At 33.7% G+C, this 8,639-nt stretch overlaps 1 pseudogene; it reads left to right on the top strand.

The window, feature by feature from the left end:
- Window positions 1-397: 397 nt before the first annotated feature.
- The window catches only part of LOC110908290, a 14,134-nt pseudogene continuing 5,892 nt past the window's right edge, over window positions 398-8,639 (top strand).

Raw genomic sequence — 8,639 nt, 5'->3', positions numbered from 1 at the left:
AGAACAATATATTATTGCACCACGTGTGTTTGTGTATGCCGATTTATTTATTTATTTATTTATTTTTTTGCTGTGATTAACCAAATATGTATTATGTATAAATAATAGTATTTAAATAATTGTCGGGCTCATACAACATATATATGTATTAAAATGTATTGTGTATAAATATTAGTATTTTATTTTGGTAGAACTTTGGGGAAAACAAAGTGGATGTCCTTAAAATGAGTGGCCTGTTGAACTTGATCATGACGCGCTGATGGGGTGATATACTGTCTCTTGTTCACCACTGAGAGGTAGTGAACACTTCTAACAAACTAGTCTATCTATTATACTAAATGAATTCTCTTAGGCCATATGGGCTATTCTTAGCCAATCAATTGGGTGATGTGGACACCCTCTTAGGCTAGATAATTGTTGATGAGCGCCAAACCCCCTTTTCCTTTATTCTCCGCTCTTTTTCTACTCTCTCACACAATGCATCTTATTTCCTCTTCCTTCGGCCGTACGATTCAAACCCTAAAAATCAGATGGATGCTTCCCTTCAACGATTCCATTGAGAAAACCCTAAAATCTTCCATTGCATTGCATCGCATCTATTTACTCTGATTCAAGTTTATCGATCGTTGATCTCTTAAACCAAATCAATCTTAAAGTATATTTGCTTTTAATTCATCGTTTCCATTTGTTTTCAGAATATTCAGAAGATCTGCGTAGCCATGTCTTATGCTTTCCTCTTCAAGTACATCATCATCGGAGATACTGGTAATTAATTCAATATGATTTCTTTCTATTATATGTTGTAAAATCGATGATTGTTGCAGATCTGAAGCGAATTTTGTGTTGATCGAGTTATTTTGCATTCGAATTGTTAGGTTTGTTACCGGCAATCTAAAATTGGACACAGTTAGTATTTTAGATATAAGCAATTAATCTGGATATTGAATAGTAATATATTAAAAAGTTGAATTTTATATGGAGTGAAGCTGTATCATGATATTGTTAAATGAAATATGCTTGACAACAAGTCTTGGGCTTCAACTATCACATGTATTTGCATTTGGGGTAGTTTAGGCTTTTTTGCGTAGATTTATCATTGATCTTGAGTATTTTTCTCAAGTTATATTGAATAAAATAATATAGTTTTGAGTGAAAGAAGTTCATTTTTAGTTGAATTGTTACCGTTTGAATATGTGCCCTTAGTTAATGAATTGTTCACTCGTGAATGGTGTTTATGTCTCTTTGGTAGTTTGATAAACAAACACAGGAATCTGAAATAAATTGGAATTAACATGTTTTGATGTTGCATACTTGCATCCATGGATGTGAGCAACTATTGTTTATTTAACATGTGGGGTTTTGGGTCGAAAGCAATTACGGTTTCATCTAGGCCGAGAATTGACTCTGCAAGGCCTAGTCAAGCTTCTTCAGAGACTGATCTGATGATGAGATCTCGGTAAATAACAGTAGGGAAGAAGGTTTAGAGTGTCCGATTTGCTGGGAATCGTTCGATATAGTGGATGTTGCATACTTGCTCTAATGTAAGCTTTTACACTCATACTGATTAGATTTACTGTTTCTATTGCGGTTCGGGGTAATTAGTTCAACCGTTCGACACATACAGTCAAGTTAATTGAAATCTAGACTTGAGTTGTTATTTTAATCGTAACTGTTGTTGTTCTGCATATCTATTAAATGACAATAGGTTTGTTTGGGACATGTGATGGTGGGCGACAACTCAATTTAAAGTGGCAAGAGGGAAGAGGCGATCTACAGAGGGCTTCTCTTAATTCGTTTCAGTAAAGTATATCCTAAATATCTTTTGGCATTGTTTTTGTTTTAATTACAACCAATGTTTTAAAAACTGGACCTACAAGAAACATATCTATCCATTTCAGTGTTCAGAGTGTTGTGGTCTCGAAGTGGTCGCTGTCATATCTCTTGGCCGACGGTCGTGTGTTCATATATCATCATATGCCAATCTCACCGTTTAATTAATTCAGCCACTGCCTTCATATTCTTTGGTATGGGTTGAAACTTCTAATATTTAAAATTATATAATTTTTGAAAAAGATATTAACTTTAGTTATGTATGTAGGTTCTTGAACAAAGCTTGCATCATTCAGAACCCAAAAGACTTAACATCATTTGGGATTGCATCAAAAGACTTATTGAAGTAGATTTTGAGCAATTGTCAGAGGTGATGTTGTTTGCTGACACTCTTACAGTTCAACAATTGGGAGTGATGATTTGGAATTAGCTTCAAAACTGATAATGAACCTTTCAAGGTATGTCGTTCACCGAAATCCTTTGTTTTATTGCATATAAATCGTTTGTTTAACATCTGGTGATGTTCGGGTTCACCTATTTAACCCATTTAATCAAACAAGATGACCATCAACACGTTTAAAATAAAAATATATGTTTATTAAAGAAAATTTGTTTCTACTAAAAAATTGGGTGTCGGTTGTTGAATTGAACAATTTATGACATGTTATTTTAAGAAGATTTGTTTTTTCATACAATTAGTCATCCTAATTATCTTTTACTACATCCCGAGTAGTAATCTGAATACATGGCTTAGGCAACGGGTCAAATTGGGTTTGGGTTAAAACAGGCGCGATTAGTATAGTATGTAGTTGACTGAAAAATAAATTGACTTTGGGTAGTTTTTTGGTTTCAGACATAGTTAGTAAAGTGCTAGGCGTACTTAAAGCGAGGCGCACTTAAAGCGAAGCGCACGATGTATTCATTGTGAGATGAAATTGGATTTGCGACTTTTTAGGTCGCCAGAGGATACGGTGTCGGAGCTTGCTACTATGGAGTTTAGTCACGGAGAGCTGGTGGTTACGATGCCACGCGATGTTGATTTGGAGAGGAGTGAAGAAGTTTGGATTGAAGTCAATGGACCTGGAAGGTTTGTTTTGGTACCGTAAGATGAGGTAATGAATTATGAGTATGAAAAGCTTTTGTTGTTTGAATTTGATTAGGTTTGTTATGAGTATGATGCATACAGTTTAGGGGTGAGCAAAGCTCCTGACTTGACTCGATACCCGAGTTATGTATATTATACTACCCGACCCTTAAAACTGGTTCGTGTTCGGTTACTTTCATTTTGATTTGAGGTAATTGTGTCGTGACGAGTGGTGTTGGGTTTAATTAATTAGTCAAAATTGTGCGTTTGTGATTTCCTTTAGCTTTAGGACTTTTTTTGGTGCTTAAATTTGTAATCCAGTTCTATTTCAGTTTAGTCATTTTAAGGATGCTTTCGATATTTGGAGAAAGAAGGGTTGCGAACAGAAAAATGAGTTCAACATTGATGGGCAGGAAATGATATTTTACACAGGTATAATGGAGTTTATTGTATTTTTATATCTTTGGCAACACGATCGGGTATTTATACAGTTTATTCGTTTTGATCTTAGTGATATCAATAAGCATTTGCCTAGCCCTCATTTTGACCCGCTGAAGAAATATCAAATCAGAACTTCGATGAAGGTATCTTCCTATGCATTAACTGGTTTTGATTGTGATATACCATTTTTGTTTGTTGCATCTTATTTCTATAAATGTTAAAATAAATAAAAATATCTAAAATGGTTTATGTTTCAACTTTTGAGAAATCAAATCGTTGCAGATTCTAAGCTTTTCAAGGTTAAAAGTTTATACGCCTGTTAGCTAATTTACCAAGAACCATAATTTCTATAACCATTGATTATGTACTGATAATAAACACACACACAAAAATACAACATGTTTTCAAATACTATTAGTGTTGTCATCTCCATCTGGCGATTAAAAACGATTAACAATTGGCATCACAAATATAATGAATTTTTGAGTGTTTTTTCTCTTCAATTATGTTTGCCCTAATCCAAGTCTCGCAAATCGATTTGATTCACCAATTTTAAGTTGGTTTAGGAATATATCTTTTGAAATCAGTTAAAATTGAACCAAACCAGATTATAACCTATTTCAAAACTTATCACATTACTATCTTTAAAAAAGCTTCTTTCGACCAGCATTGCTTATTTCAAACTGTTTTATATGATCTTGCTACGTCCCAGCTATTGTTCTTAATCTTAGTTGTTTTGTTGTGGTTCGCAGTTGAGAGGATTTTGATTTGGAAAGCTTCTAATATGCCCATTTACTACTACAGGTAATCTTGGTAATCATAACCTCACTTTTGTAATGCATTTCAAATTGATCACTTTAATTTTAAAGAATTACCATAAATTAGGGTTGAGATACCACCAACTAGAGGTGAAAAGCATCAATATGATCAGATTTCAAACTTTGTAGAATAGGCTGAGTGGAATTTACCATTCGTTATCCTAAGTTAAACTGTTCTTTTTAATTATGGTTGGACTTGATTTGTGATGAATGTCAAGAATCAAGATGATTATTGATTTTAGTTCTTTTTAATTATGGTTGGACTTGAAGCTGTATCATGATATTGTTAAATGAAATATGCTTGAACAACAAGTCTAGGGCTTCAACTATCACATGTATTTGCATTTGGGGTAGTTTAGGCTTTTTTGCTTAGATTTATCATTGATCTTGAGTATTTTTCTCAAGTTATATTGAATAAAATAATATAGTTTTGAGTGAAAGAAGTTCATTTTTAGTTGAATTGTTACCGTTTGAATATGTGCCCTTAGTTAATGAATTGTTCACTCGTGAATGGTGTTTATGTCTCTTTGTTATTTTGATAAACAAACATAGGAATCTGAAATAAATTGGAATTAACATGTTTTGATGTTGCATACTTGCATCCATGGATGTGAGCAGCTATTGTTTATTTAACATGTGGGGTTTTGGGTCGAAAGCAATTACGGTTTCATCTAGGCCGAGAATTGACTCTGCAAGGCCCAGTCAAGCTTCTTCAGACTGCAGACTGCTCTGATGATGAGATCTCGGTAAATAACAGCAGGGAAGAAGGTTTAGAGTGTCCGATTTGCTGGGAATCGTTCAATATAGTGGATGTTGCATACTTGCTCTAATGTAAGCTTTTACACTCAAACTGATTAGATTTACTGTTTCTATTGCGGTTCACGGTAATTAGTTCAACCGTTCGACACATACAGTCAAGTTAATTGAAATCTAGACATGAGTTGTTATTTTAATCGTAACTGATGTTGTTCTACATATCTATTAAATGACAATAGGTTTGTTTGGGACATGTGATGGTGGGCGACAACTCAATTTAAAGTGGCAAGAGGGAAGAGGCGATCTACAGAGGGCTTCTCTTAATTCGTTTCGGTAAAGTATATCCTAAATATCTTTTCGCATTGTTTTTGTTTTAATTACAACCAATGTTTTAAAAACTGGACCTGGATAAATTAACTAACAAGAAACATATTATCTATCATTTGTCTGATATTTCAGGCCCCATTTCAGGCATGGGTGTAAGGTACCTACCGTGAGGTAGCGATGTAGCAGATCCATTTCATTGTTCAGAGTGTTGTGGTCTCGAAGTGGTCGCTGTCATATCTCTTGGTCGACGGTCGTGTGTTCATATATCATCATATGTCAATCTCACCGTTTAATTAATTCAGCCCTGCCTTCATATTCTTTGGTATGGGTTGAAACTTCTAATATTTAAAATTATATAATTTTTGAAAAAGATATTAACTTTAGTTCTGCATGTAGGTTCTTGAACAAAGCTTGCATCATTCAGAACCCAAAAGACTTAACATCATTTGGGATTGCATCAAAAGACTTATTGAAGTAGATTTTGAGCATTTGTTAGAGGTGACGTTGTTTGCTGACACTCTTATAGTTCAACAATTGGGAGTGATGATTTGGAATTAGCTTCAAAACTGATAATGAACCTTTCAAGTTATGTCGTTTACCGAAATCCTCTGTTTTATTGCATATAAATCGTTTGTTTAACATACTGGTGGTGTTCGGGTTCACCTATTTAACCCGTTTAATCAAACAAGATGACCATCAACACGTTTAAAATAAAATTATATGTTTATTAAAGAAAATTTGTTTATACTAAAAAATTGGGTGTCGGTTGTTGAATTGAACAATTTATGTCATGTTATGTTAAGAAGATTTCTTTTTTCATACAATTAGTCATCCTAATACTCTTTTACTACATCCCGAGTAACCTGAATGCATGGCTTAGGCAACGGGTCAAATTGGGTTTGGGTTAAGACAGGCGCGATTAGTATAGTATGTAGTTGACTGAAAAATAAGTTGACTTTGGGTAGTTTTTTGGTTTGAGTTTTAGGCATAGTTAGTAAAGTGCTAGGCGTACTTAAAGCGAGGCGCACTTAAAGCGAGGCGCACGATGTATTCATTGTGAGATGAAACTGGATTTGCGACTTTTTTAGGTCGCCAGAGGATACGGTGTCGGAGCTTGCTACTACGGAGATTAGTTACGGAGAGCTGGTGGTAACGGTGCCGCGCGATGTTGATTTAGAGAGGAGTGAAGAAGTTTGGATTGAAGTCAATGGACCTGGAAGGTTTGTTTTGGTACCGGAAGATGAGGTAATGAATTATGAGTATGAAAAGCTTTTGTTGTTTGAATTTGGTTAGGTTTGTTATGAGTGTGATGCATACAGTTTAGGGAAGAGCAAAGCTCCCGACCTGGCCCGATACCCGAGTTATGTATATTATACTACCCGAATGTTGACCCTTGAAACAGGTTCGTGTTCGGTTACTTTCATTTTGATTTGAGGTAATTGTGTCAGTGACGAGTGGTGTTGGGTTTAATTAATTAGTCAAAATTGTGCGTTTGTGATTTCCTTTAGCTTTAGGACTTTTTTTGGTGCTTAAATTTGTAATCCAGTTCTATTTCAGTTTAGTCATTTTAAGGATGCTTTCGATATTTGGAGAAAGAAGGGTTGTGAACAGAAAAATGAGTTCAACATTGATGGGCAGGAAATGATATTTCACACAGGTATAATGGAATTTATTGTATTTTTATATCTTTGGCATTTGCCTAGCCCTCATTTTGACCCGCTGAAGAAATATCAAATCAGAACTTCAATGAAGGTATCTTCCTATGCATTAACTGGTTTTGAATGTGATATACCATTTTTGTTTGTTGCATCTTATTTCTATAAATGTTAAAATAAATAAAAATATCTAAAATGGTTTATGTTTCAACTTTTGAGAAATCAAATCGTTGCAGATTCTAAGCTTTTCAAGGTTAAAAGTTTATACGCCTGTTAGCTAATTTACCAAGAACCATAATTTCTATAACCATTGATTATGTACTGATAATAAACACACACAAAAAATACAACATGTTTTCAAATACTATTTGTGTTGTCATCTCCATCTGGCGATTAAAAACGATTAACAATTGGCATCACAAATATAATGAATTTTTGAGGGTTTTTTCTCTTCAATTATGTTTGCCCTAATCCAAGTCTCGCAAATCGATTTGATTCGCCAATTTGAAGTTGGTTTAGGAATATATCTTTTGAAATCAGTTAAAATTAAACTAAACCAGATTATAACCTGTTTCAAAACTTATCACATTACTATCTTTAAAAAATCTTCTTTCGACCAGCATTGTTTATTTCAAACTGTTTTATATGATGTTGCTATGTCCCAGCTATTGTTCTTAATCTTAGTTGTTTTGTTGTGGTTTGCAGTTGAGAAGATTTTGATTTGGAAGGCTTCTAATATGCCCATTTAGTACTGCAGGTAATCTGAACCTCACTTTTGTAATGCATTTCAAATTGATCACTTTAATTTTAAAGAATTACCATAAATTAGGGTTGAGATACCACTAACTAGAGGTGAAAAGCATCAATATGATCAGATTTCAAACTTTGTAGAATAGGCTGAGTGGAATTTAGCCATCCGTTATCCTAAGTTAAACTGTTCTTTTTAATTATGGTTGGACTTGATTTGTGATGAATGTCAAGAATCAAGATGATTATTGATTTTAATTCTTTGCTTGGTAAACACACTGTGAAGTTTGAGAACTTGAAAGATCTTTGCAATTTTAGTTCTCTTGCTCTTGAAATTTTCATTTTGACCTAAAATCATGCCTCAAATGCCACAGGCTCTTCAAGATCATATTAAATTTGCATTATCAGCTAAAATTGGTGTACTTTAAATCATTTGAGTCAAAACCAAAAAAAAGTCAATGCGAGGAACAGAAAGGTCTAATTTATCATCTCCTATCACTTGATTTTAATCAGATGATTTACGTTTTAATATTCGTAATTAAAGCCATCTGTTAATCTAGGATGAGCCCATTTTTTTTGTGATTGTTCAAAAGCTATCCGTTTGGTTGTTGAGGTATTGTCAATAGTTGTCATTAGTTTGGGTTTTTAAAGTTTTTCATTAGATTTGAAGTGGAAGATAGAAAGTGTTTTGACGGAATCATTAGAGAGATAAATACATTTTCTAAGAACAAGTTAATTGTATAGTTGCAAGTGATTTCTATCTTTTAAAATGTACTGATAATCAATATATTATATATATGAGAAAAGCTAAAAAAGTATTTTTACATTAGTGCTCTAATAGCTTTTAGTAAAACAATTTAGGAGGGGATAATCATTTGATTATGTCACGTAAGTTTTACCCATTTGCCTTTTATTTTACCTTTTGAAATTTACCTGTTTGACCTGTTAGTAGGGATGATCATTTGATACTGAGTACCAGTA

The sequence above is a fragment of the Helianthus annuus genome, chromosome 14 (assembly GCF_002127325.2).
Source record: "Helianthus annuus cultivar XRQ/B chromosome 14, HanXRQr2.0-SUNRISE, whole genome shotgun sequence".
Taxonomy (NCBI): Eukaryota; Viridiplantae; Streptophyta; class Magnoliopsida; order Asterales; family Asteraceae; genus Helianthus; species Helianthus annuus.
This window is presented reverse-complemented; position numbering and strand designations above follow the sequence as displayed.